The sequence below is a fragment of the Cicer arietinum genome, chromosome 2, assembly GCF_000331145.2.
Source record: "Cicer arietinum cultivar CDC Frontier isolate Library 1 chromosome 2, Cicar.CDCFrontier_v2.0, whole genome shotgun sequence".
Lineage (NCBI taxonomy): Eukaryota > Viridiplantae > Streptophyta > Magnoliopsida > Fabales > Fabaceae > Cicer > Cicer arietinum.
The window spans coordinates 47,563,037-47,575,580 of NC_021161.2; the positions used below are offsets into that span (position 1 = coordinate 47,563,037).

The 12,544-nt window shown below is 30.1% G+C and overlaps 1 long non-coding RNA gene across 1 annotated transcript; it reads left to right on the forward strand.

Moving 5' to 3' along the window:
* Positions 1 to 6,523: 6,523 nt before the first annotated feature.
* LOC113784601 (uncharacterized) lies at positions 6,524 to 7,652 on the forward strand. Its single transcript, XR_003470682.2, has 2 exons — positions 6,524 to 7,025; positions 7,423 to 7,652. It is a non-coding gene; the product is annotated as an uncharacterized lncRNA (long non-coding RNA).
* Positions 7,653 to 12,544: the final 4,892 nt, after the last annotated feature.

Below are 12,544 nucleotides of genomic sequence, written 5' to 3' on the forward strand. Positions count from 1 at the left end.
TTTTACAGCGCTTGTGAAAAAAGCGTTGTAACTGATTCGCGAAAGCGCTTCATTTTACAGCGCTTTTTTGACAAGCGCTGTAAAGGCCTTATAACGTGATGCGCAAACGTTATATGACCTACTACAGTGCTTGTTTTACAGCGCTTTGCATCAAAAAGCGCTGTAATAGGTTCCGTTATTTTTAAAATATAATTACAACAGCGCTTGTGTTTAGCAAGCGCTGTAAAATGGGCGCTGTTAAATGTCATTTTTGGCGTAGTGAGTTTTGAAATATTAGGAAATTCATATTATTGATAATAATAATTCTTAAATATTACAAGTTGATAGAACTTAGAATTAAAAAAAATCAATGAAAAAGTTAAAGTTGACTTATTTTGTAGAATGAAAATAACTTTTATTTGAATTACTTTTGATTATTTAAAAAAAAATTAAATTGAGTTTTATTTTTGTTGATTTAGAAAATAACAATAATTCTATACTCCTTATTTTTATTAAATATTTAAAATAGCTGAAAACTTACACCATATTTTATTATGTGTTGTTTTTTAGAAAAACAAAAAGATTTGTTGTTCTGGGCCTCGTGTGAATATTGAATCGTAAGAGTGTTGGGATATTTATTTGAAATAATTAATTTCCTGATTCTGATTTTGTGAATTCATTAGAGTTTAACTTCATGTTTAGATTTTAAGAATTCATTAGTGATTTTTAATTGTGCTAATAAAAAAAAAGTAAAATGATAAAATGTCTACTAATTGAAAAAGAGAAGAAAAATAAATCAAAGATTTTAAATTAGCTCAATAGTTAAACTCCTTTTAAAAAAATATCTAAATTTTGGATAATTGATGTATTTTATGAATAATTTTTTTTTTTTAAATAGAAATGTAGTTGTTGTGTTATCATTGTCAAAATGTATATTTGAGTTTAATATGAGAAGATGACGCGTTGTTTATACATTTTTTCTTGTTTCATGAGTTAACATGACAAAATGGTATCCATCATGTAGATTGGTATCTGTAGAGTGCATCATGTAGATTGATATGTGTATAGAGATTAAAATTTATTTTAGCCAATTTTGAAGATTAGAACATACCTCTAAAATCTTTAAAAGTGATGGTGTGTTATATTTTAGACCAATTTTGTGGTTTTATAGAAACTCGAGATGTATCTATAAGTATATTGAGTACTTGATGTGAGAGAAAGTTGTTATTTTGTTGATTTGTCAATTAGTGTAATTCATTGTCATAACCAAGTATGTTTTATGATTTGTGTCATGCGCACTACTTTAATGTATATAAGTATATGATTTTGTTTTCTTTTGTAAGTTTTGAGAAGAAAAAAAATTGGAACTATTTTAGATGTGTTAATTAATTGAAAAATTTCCTATCTATCTATGTATATAGTTTAAATTTTCTTTCAAAATATAAGTTAAAAATAATTATTTTATAGTGATTAATTATTTAATAAGATGGATGTTGTATACCTTTCAAAAAAATATTGATGTTTTACATACCATGTATAATTGTTTTGGTAAACTTATGTATTTAATTTTTTTTTTTTATAACAGATTCGTCTCTTTGATCTCATTTAGTTCCTTATTTATAATTGATGCACAACTAATTCATTATTTTTATCAACAAATGTCAAGGTGAAAACTCATCTTGAATTATTAATAATAATTTTAATTTTTTTACAATAAATTTTATAAAAAATAATGCAATTCATGATCATCTTATTTCAATAAATATTATAATTTCTATGTTAATATGTTAATATGTTATTATAATATTGAAATTACAATTTTTTATATAAAATTTACTTTTATTGTGTACACTACTAGCCCCACAGAATATTTAATTCATAAAAAAATTGTTTCATAGTAAATGACTTTTTTGCAATAAAAAATTGTCTTACAATCAAAAAAAGAATTTCCAATTATTATGTAAATATACGAAAGTAGAAGTGTGTGATCAAATTCCAAGTTGATATAGGAGGAAATAATATTGCTAAAATTCTTAATTTCAGACCAGTTGTTGAATTTTTTATTTGAATTTGGTTTATTCTTTTCTAATAGATTATTCATCAGAATGTGTATATATTAACCATGCTAGACCTCTTTGCATTTATATTAACCATGCGTTACTAATGTTAGAGCAAATTTTTTTTTATCTTTACCCGTTGTCTTATTGTTGCAATTTTGCATGGTTGTTTCATGTGTAAGCTTAAAGCACACTTACATTTATTATAGCTTGTATAACATGTACATGCATGCCGTAACTCTTTTTTATTTTATTTAATCGTACTCTTTTAGATTTAACGTATAATACTTTTTGAGTTTTGTGTAATAAAATATAACGATTAATGAATAATTAAAACGTTTTTTTTTATGTAATTCAGTAATTTATTTTGATGGACTTGTGGTGGTACACATTAGATTTTATAAATTTATGTTTTTTTTGGTCAATTCTTATATTCACACAACTTTAGTTTTTGTATATATGTTTAATACTTCTTTTTCTATCATCATCATCATCATAATATTACATCTATTATACCACCTTTCTATATTACTATCTATCTCAAAGTATTAATTAATTTTTGGATGTACACTAAACTGTTTTATTTTTTTTCTCACTCGGAACATAGTTATCGGATGATTAAATTTATTGACGTGAGAATTTTATAAAATGGTCACTTTGATAGACGTTATTAACCATTATATTTCAAAACAATGGCATTTGTGTCTTTTTTATGATATTTTTGTTAAGTTCAATGGTTCATAACTAACATAATGCATCTTTTAGTTCCATAATAATATAATTAAGAAATTTATTTGAAACATTCACAAATAAAATGATTTTGTTACTTTTTTTCTTTAAACCATGTGGTTCTTTTGCATTGTTACCAACTTGATTAAAAACTTAAAAAATATATATTTTTGGTATAATTATTTATACAATATACTGTAGTTCATTTTGAATAAAATACAAATAAATATAATATAAAAAATTGATTTATGTTGTTAAAAGTTAAAATAAATTACATCAACTTTTTATATATTTTCTTTATTTATATTTTATTTCCATAATGTATATTTATAATTATATATATACTTCGTAATATCATGTGTGATGTGATAATTAATACAATAATTGGACGACAACACTACGCCAAAAATGACATTTTATAGCGCGTCTTTTATAGCGCTTATTAAATACAAGCGCTGTTGTATGATATTTTAAAAATAACGGAAGATACAACAGCGCTTTTTAGACAAGCGCTATAAAAAAAACGCTGTAAAAGACTTTGATTTCACATAATTAAAGGACCTATTAGAGCGCTTTTTGGAAAAGCGCTGTAAAAAGGTTTTTAAAAAAAAATAAGGAGGTCTTTTACAGCGCTTTTGGACAAGCGCTTTAAAAAGTCTGTAAAAAAGCGCTGTAATAGACTTTCAAAAAATAAAATAAGGAGGTCTTTTACAGCGCTCTTTAAAAAAGCGTTGTAATAGGCTTTTAAAAGTAAAATAAGGAGGTCTTTTACAGCGCTCTTTAAAAAAAACGCTGTAATAGGATTTTAAAAAAAATAAAATAAGAAGGTATTTTACAGCACTTTTTAAAAAAAGCGTTGTAATAGGCTTTTAAAAAATAAAATAAGAAGGTCTTTTATAGCGCTTTTAAAAAAAAGCGCTGTAATAGGCTTTTAAAAAATAAAATAAGAAGGTCTTTTACAGCGCTTTTTAAAAAAAGCGCTGTAATAGGCTTTTAAAAAGTAAAATAAAGAGGTCTTTTACAGCGCTTTTTAAAAAAAGCGCTGTAATAGGCTTTTAAAAAATAAAATAAGAAGGTCTTTTACAGCGCTTTTTAAAAAAAGCGCTGTAATAGGCTTTTAAAAAATAAAATAAGAAGGTCTTTTACAGCGCTTTTTAAAAAAAGCGCTGTAATAGGCTTTTAAAAAATAAAATAAGAAGGTCTTTTACAGCGCTTTTTAAAAAAAGCGCTGTAATAGGCTTTTAAAAAATAAAATAAGAAGGTCTTTTACAGCGCTTTTTAAAAAAAGCGCTGTAATAGGCTTTTAAAAAATAAAATAAGAAGGTCTTTTACAGCGCTTTTTAAAAAAAGCGCTGTAATAGGCTTTTAAAAAATAAAATAAGAAGGTCTTTTACAGCGCTTTTTAAAAAAAGCGCTGTAATAGGCTTTTAAAAAATAAAATAAGAAGGTCTTTTACAGCGCTTTTTAAAAAAAGCGCTGTAATAGGCTTTTAAAAAATAAAATAAGAAGGTCTTTTACAGCGCTTTTTAAAAAAAGCGCTGTAATAGGCTTTTAAAAAATAAAATAAGAAGGTCTTTTACAGCGCTTTTTAAAAAAAGCGCTGTAATAGGCTTTTAAAAAATAAAATAAGAAGGTCTTTTACAGCGCTTTTTAAAAAAAGCGCTGTAATAGGCTTTTAAAAAATAAAATAAGAAGGTCTTTTACAGCGCTTTTTAAAAAAAGCGCTGTAATAGGCTTTTAAAAAATAAAATAAGAAGGTCTTTTACAGCGCTTTTTAAAAAAAGCGCTGTAATAGGCTTTTAAAAAATAAAATAAGAAGGTCTTTTACAGCGCTTTTTAAAAAAAGCGCTGTAATAGGCTTTTAAAAAATAAAATAAGAAGGTCTTTTACAGCGCTTTTTAAAAAAAGCGCTGTAATAGGCTTTTAAAAAATAAAATAAGAAGGTCTTTTACAGCGCTTTTTAAAAAAAGCGCTGTAATAGGCTTTTAAAAAATAAAATAAGAAGGTCTTTTACAGCGCTTTTTAAAAAAAGCGCTGTAATAGGCTTTTAAAAAATAAAATAAAGTTCTTTACAGCGCTTTTTAAAAAAAGGGTTGTAATAGGCTTTTAGAAAATAAAATAAGATGGTATTTTATTGAAATAAAGGAATGCATATTACAGCGCTTTTTTTAAAAAGCGCCGTAAAACTAATACAACAAGCAGCGAGTTTTTAGAAGAGATTTACAGCGCTTTTTTTTTATTTTAAAGAGCGCTGTTGTATCTTTTTACAGCGCTGGATACTACAACGCTTAATTTTTTGAAAAAGCGTTGTAAATGGCTTAAAAAAAGCGCTGTAAAATACCATTTTTCGCGTAGTGCAAATGGCGAATTTGTCCCAAATATATTCTTGTAATTACCAAGTTGTTATCAATATAATATGGCATGTTATAGATCATATTCATATGTTATAAATAACATTGTCGCGGCCTAAAATTTCGAGTGTTTCTCGAATTCAATGGAGTCGCCACCAAAATTTATTTTAAAACAGGGAAAATGTTGGGAAACCCTTAAAAATAGAAAAAATGATCTTTGAAACCAAATTTGAGTTCGGGAGTTGATTATGCGTAGGGAAGGTATTAGCACCCTACGACATCCGTTAAAAACGGTTACCTATAATTAATTGTGCAAAATTAATTTTAACTTAAGTATATTTATTTTTCTTTATTATTAAATATGAATAACAATTGTTAAAATATTTAAAATATGATTTTGAAATAAATATGTACTTAACAAATAAATGACAAAAAAAGAAATTTTTATTTATGTGCTTGACAAGAATGTGATCTTGCTCCTACGTATCTCCCGGTGCGATGGAGAAATCAAAGCTACTTAGTTCTTGGTGTAGAAAATGTTGATGTGTTGATTTTTTTTAACGAAAATGGGTTTTGTTATATTAAAAAAATGTTTTGACAAGAAAAGCAAATAAATTTGTTTTGACTTAAAAATTTTTTTTAAAAAAAAACGAGTTTTAGGGCTATCAAGTTGTACAACTTGTGTCCAAAACTCAAGGAATAAAGAAGATGTCACATCTAATTTAATCCTCTAAAAATATTTTATTATTCTCGATTTTTTAAAATTGAGTTTCAAAACCACCAAGTAGTACAACTTGTGTTTTAACAACTCGAAGATAAAAAAAAGGTCATGTCTAAATAATCAAATTTAAAAGGTTAAATTTATATTTATTTGTTAAAAAAAAAATAAATAAAAGATTTAAAACTATCAAGTTGTACTACTTGTGTTCTAACAACTCAAGGATTAAAAACATGATTACATCTAATTATTTAATTATTTATAAAAATAAAATTTTAAAATTATCAGGTTGTAACAATTTGCGTCCTAAAAGATAAAAAAAAAAATATCTCATCTAATTAACCCTTCAAATTCAATTATAAATTATCTTTGCCTTTTTTTAAATAAATAAAAAAAATTAAAAATTGATGTTAAATATTAAATAAGTTTAAATAGTTCTACGAAATAAAATCAGTAGTAAACACACACAAAAAAAAAGCAAAAAAATAGTGAAAAGATATATAGACTTGTAATATGATCTATTAAATAAATAAACATTTTAATAATAATAATAAAAAAAAATATTCATATATGAGCTCTTTCAAAATAATTTTTAACTAAACAATTGATTGAAACAAAATTCATTTTGGTATTAAATAGCACAATCCAAAGTTAAAAAATAAAATCGATTAATACCACTCATAAAATAAATGATGTTTATTATCATTTAATTATATTTGTAATTATTTTATAATAAAAGGAAATTAAATAGAAATCCAAACCAGAAGTTTTATTAGTTAAATAAGTTATAAGAATATAATGACTAGCAAGACTAGCTAATAGGAAAGCAACGTGAACAGCTAATAGGAAAAAGTATCGTGAACAGCCTGGCAGCAGCCATTCATACAGACTGGCAAGCAAGCATGCTTTCCTAAAGCCTATCAACAACAAAAAAGCAATCTTGGCATAAATTGGAAAATTTGAAGCTAAAGCATCCAATAGAAAATAAAACCGGTTTTAAGCTTTACTATCACAACTAAAATGATCTCAACCAAAATCAACATCCACACAAAAAAATAAAAATTCAATCTTTTAAATTTAAATTTTAGCTTCCAATCTAAGCAGCAAACATGAAGGTAATGAGAAGATACATGCCTTTTCAGATACCGATGAAGACAGAGACGGTGGTTCGCGGTGGAAGTTGAAACAACGGTGATGCTTTCTGTTTCTTCTTCTTCTCTTTCTTTTTATGTGTTTTTCATCAATATTAATCTCAGATTTCTCCTCCTCAAAAAAAATGTCTCTCCCTCTTTGTAAAAAAAACAGATGTATTTATAGAGTTTTTTTATCTGATTAGTTGTTTTCTTGGCTGTGTCTCTGTTCTATCTATTTCCTGTTTGATGTTTTTTTCCTTTGCTCATCATCTGCGTTTTTTCTACACCTCTGATGCATTCATGATTTTGATTTACTTGCTTTGATCTGTTCTATTGCTGAGCTTTTAATTTGTCTTTTAGTTTCTTTTTTTAAACTCTAAAGGTTGTCTCTTTGTTCTGCACAATGTGTACCAAGACTGATTTAAAAAATTATGTTTTTATGTTTCTCAAATTAGTTAAAACAGGAACAGATGTACCAATAAGCATGGCTTGTGCATCAATGGGAGTCATCATCAACATAGCAGGGTTTGGCAGTGGACAAAGTCAACATAGCATGGCTTGATCTGATGTAATTTATTTTTGCCTTTATTCTTAGTTTGTACTTTGATTTGGTTTTAAAACTCTAATTAGATTTGAAATTGTAAATTTATAATACAAAATGAAATTATTTATTGTAATTATTTTATTTCCTTTTTTAAATACATATTTCTTTTTTTGATTTATTTTTAAATAAATTGGACAAAATTAGGGTACTACAGCTGCCCCTATTTAATTATATTTTACTTGAAAAATATGAAAATATGAATAACAATGGTATTCGTTTTCATGTTATTAGGTAAAAGTTAAGTAAATATAAGGACCTACATTTTGTCCAATAACAAACACCGATGCGTAGATCTACAGAAATGAAAGTGGTCGTCTTCGGATTGGTTACCGATGTGTGGATCTATAGAAATTAAAAATGATCGTCTTCGGATTGGTTACCGATGCGTAGATCGACATAAATGAAGGTGATCGTCTTCGGATTGGTTGCCGATGCACAGATCTATAGAAATGAAAATGATCGTCTTCGGATTGGTTACCGTATGGATCTATATAAAAAAAAATGATCGTCTTCGGATTGGTTACCGATGCGTAGATCTATAGAAATGAAAGTGATCGTTTTTGGATTGTTTACCGATGCGTAGATCTACAGAAATGAAAGTGGTCGTCTTCGGATTGGTTACCGATGTGTGGATCTATAGAAATTAAAAATGATCGTCTTCGGATTGGTTACCGATGCGTGGATCTATAGAAATGATCGTCTGCGGATTGGTTACCGATGCGTGGATCTATAGAAATTAAAAATGATCGTCTTCGGATTGGTTACCGATGCGTAGATCTATAGAAAAAATGATCGTCTTCGGATTGGTTACCGATGCGTAGATCTATAGAAATTAAAAATGATCGTTGTAAGACCCGTAATTTTAAAGTACCATTTATGTATTTTTGGTGTATTTTGGATTTGGGCTCGGAGGCTTTTAAGCCAAAGTTAATAATATTTTGGAGATATTTATTAAAAGTAAGTAATATATATATGTAAATATATATATTTGTTTATATGTGTTCGTTTGGAGGGAAAAAGAAAGGAAAACTAGAAGGAAGGAAAAGGAAAAGAAAATAATATATAAAGGAAGGAAGGAAAAAGGAAGAAAGGAAAAACAAAGGAAAGAAAAGGAAAGGAAGGAAAATTTCAAAACTCCATCTTCTTCCTCTCTGTGACCGCGAGCCATTTTTCCCTCCCTCCCCCGTTTCCATTTTCGTCGCTTTCTTTTCTTCAAAACTAGTAACCCAAGGTTGGGTGAGAGTTAGATCAAGGTTTTCGCAACTCCACTCTTCCTCTTTGATTCGAAAACGAAGAAAAACGGTTTTTGAGATCCAAACACAAACCCCTCCGTTTCTTCTAGATCCAAACCTCATTTCTCGAAGAGATAGAAGGGAAAGTTGCTCACCACCACGCTACGGTGCTAGTGAACTAATTTGGAAGCGGCGTTGCGAGCGGAGATTTTACCGGAATTACTCGCGGTACCGGAAACGCACGTTAAAGCTAACGTTGAGGTAAGGGCTCCTTCCAAACTTCTAGCTTGCATTAGGGACTTATCTGTAGTTGTGTGGGAAGGAATTTGTTAGGGTTAAATGTATCGATTTGGGGAAAAACGAAACTAGTGCGTTATGGGTAAAAACCTTAGAGTTAGGTTTTGTTTATAGTGATGAATGTTTCGTGGTAAATGAAATTTGATGTATCTGGGTGTTATGTTGCGTGATTTGTGTTCGTTGTATTTGGTGTGTTCGTACTTGATGTTTGTTAATTGGTGTGGTTGTTGTGAATTATGGTTTGAATGTGAAAGTATGTTTGAATTTGTTTCTGTGGAATTTGAAAACCATTAGAGTTAAACGAGTATTAAAAATGGGGAATCTTTTAATACCTCGGTTTACTTAATGTGTATTTGAGGAAAATGTTTAAGTTAACTGGGCGTTGAGAATGGGGAATCTCTTAATGTCTCGGTTACTTAACTATCGTTTTTGAAAATCGTTTCGGTAAATGAGTATTAAGAATGGGGAATCTCTTAATGACTCGTTTACTGAATGTTTTGCGAGAAAATCGTTTAAGTCAAAAGTATATTAAGAATGGGGAATCTCTTAATATGACTGTTTGCTTAACGTTTTGTTTTGAAAATCATTAAGTTAAATCGGTATTAAGAACGGGGAATCTCTTAATGACTTATTTAATTAATGTTGTTTGAAAGTCGTTTAAGTTAAATGGGTATTAAAAATGGGGAATCTTTTAATATCTGCATTTGCTTAACGATTGTTGTGAATGGAGTCTGTGTATGCTCATGCATTTCATTTGGTAAATTGTGTCGACCCGTGATAGGTGACACCTTGGTAAACTGTACTGACCCGTGACAGGTTGTACGTTTACGATTTACTATTTAGTAATTCGTGTTGACCCGTGATAGGTGACACCTTGGTAAACTGTGCTGACCCGTGATAGGTGGTACGTTTACGAGTTACTATTTAGAAAATCGCGTTGACCCGTGATAGGTGACACCATGGTAACTGTACTGACCCGTGATAGGTGGTACGTTTACGAGTTACTATTTAGAAAATCGAGTTGACCCGTGATAGGTGACACCATGGTAACTGTACTGACCCGTGATAGGTGGTACGTTTACGATTTACGTTTTTGGTAAATTGTGTTGACCCGTGATAGGTGACACCTTGGTAAACTGTACTGACCCGTGATAGGTGGTACGTTTACGATTTACGTTTTTGGTGAATTGTGCTGACCCGTGATAGGTGGCACCTCGGTAAACAGTACTGGTCTGTGATAGGCGGTACGTTTACGATTCACGCTTTTTCTTTTAGTAAATCGTGTTGACCCGTGATAGGTGACACCTCGGTAAACTGTACTGACCCGTGATAGGTGGTACGTTTATGATTTACGCATTTTAGTAAATCGTGCTGACCCGTGATAGGTGGCACCTCGGTAATTGGTACTTTGGCCTGCGATAGGCGGTACAATTATGATTTACGGCCCTTCGAGGAGGGTTTTGGTTTGGAATTCCGAGTCCATGCATTTTGGCATATACGCATTGCATTAGGGTGCTTGGCACGCGAGTCGTATTTGATTTGAGTTTATGATTGAGTGATTTGAATTTTGATTTATCGTGGTAATTACGTTGAAGGTGCTAAGTGTTATGTGTTGGTTATTGGGTGTAAGTATGATGGTTATCGAGATCCCAATTGCCGTGGTAATCGCGTAGGAATTGCTAAGTGTTAGGTTGTGGACTTGATTAGGAATGACTTGAGTTAATTCATGAATTTTTGGAAAAATGATCAGGGAAATCGATTTCCCAATCGATTGGATGGTAAACAGGGACTTGGCCAAATGGACAAAATCGATTAGCCAATCGATTTTGTAATCAGTTTTCGAAAATCATTTACGAAATCGATTGCCCAATCGATTGGGCCTTAAGTCAGGGACTCATCCATATTCGACCAAATCGATTTGGAAATCGATTGGCTTAAAACCTGGGGGCTCAGTACCCACTCAATCGATTGCCAAATCGATTGATTCAGCCCAGGATTCTGTTTTCATTAAAAACCTTCACCCCAATCGATTTCCCAATCGATTGGCTCAGTGAAAATCCTCGGTTTGAGGTAGATGATTGATCACTCATTAACTTATCCATGTCTTGACTTGTTATGTATTAATTAGGAGATGGAGAACCTCATTTTACTTTCATTTTAATTGGCAAAGTATTCTATGAACTTTTAGCATATTGGAAATCCTGTTAAGGAGGACTTCATTTTACTTTCATTTTTAATTGGCAAAGTATTCTATGAACTTTTAGCATATTGGAAATCCTGTTAAGGTGCATGCCCAGTTGAAAAGATATTTTGAGCATTTAAAATCTTAATTGCTATGTGTTAACTGTTATTTTTTTGGTTGGTGACCCTTTACAATTATTGTGGAAATCTGGGCTTTGCCCTCAGATGAGAGTCAGGACGGTCCTACCGGTTCGCACCCCACGGACGGGAACGGAGATGGGAACGCTTGACTGCAGTTACGTTAGGAGGATCTCACGGGGCGCGTGGAGATACTCAGGGTGTATAGCTTTTTGGTAGGATGATCAGATTAGGATGATGTATAGGGACTAGGTGTCCTTCTTTTTGGATTAGAGTATATTTAGTTTGGAAAACTGTACTTATACTAATATTGTCGGTTTGACTTTTTACTTGAATGGGTTCCATGTACCATTTATGGTTGTGTAAATGTTTTGGATTTATAATTGGAGAAACTTTTCCGCTGCTTGTAAATTATAATGACTCAGTTATTTATCCAAAGGCATTTCTTTATCTAATTCTCTGTTTTATTTTAATTCCTTTTAAAAAAAAAAATATATACCCTCGCTTTGAAAAACGGGGTGTTACAATCGTCTTCGAATTGGTTACCGATGCGTAGATATATAGAAATTAAAAATGATCGTCTTCGGATTGGTTACCGATGCATAGATATATAGAAATGAAAGTGATCGTCTTCGGTTTGTTTACCGATGCGTAGATCGTAATTGGTCCAATCTTGAAGGTAGATAAAGAGGGGGAATAAGTATATGATATTTGCAATTCAAATGATAAGGTATGAACCATTCATGCGTATGTGATGCATTGAGTAAAGTGTCAATGTATATGCATGGATCATGTGAGTATGAAGAAACTTATGTATGGTTTATGTGTCATGCATTATAGATAAATTTTTGTTCTTTTATTTGATTCCCCGATCCTTATGTTTTTCTCCGTCCCAAGATTCAATGGATGAATAAAGACAAATATTGTTTCCACATGATGACTCTTCGTATCTATCGAATGACCGCTTTTTCGAAGTGAAGCAAAAAATCCATTGTTTAAAATGACTACCCTCCTTATTATTCTTCACACACTCATATATCTTGAGAATCAAACGAGTTCCCGTGTATATATTTTTCAAATGTCAAAATATTTAAAATATTTTTATATTTTCACACATTTCAAATT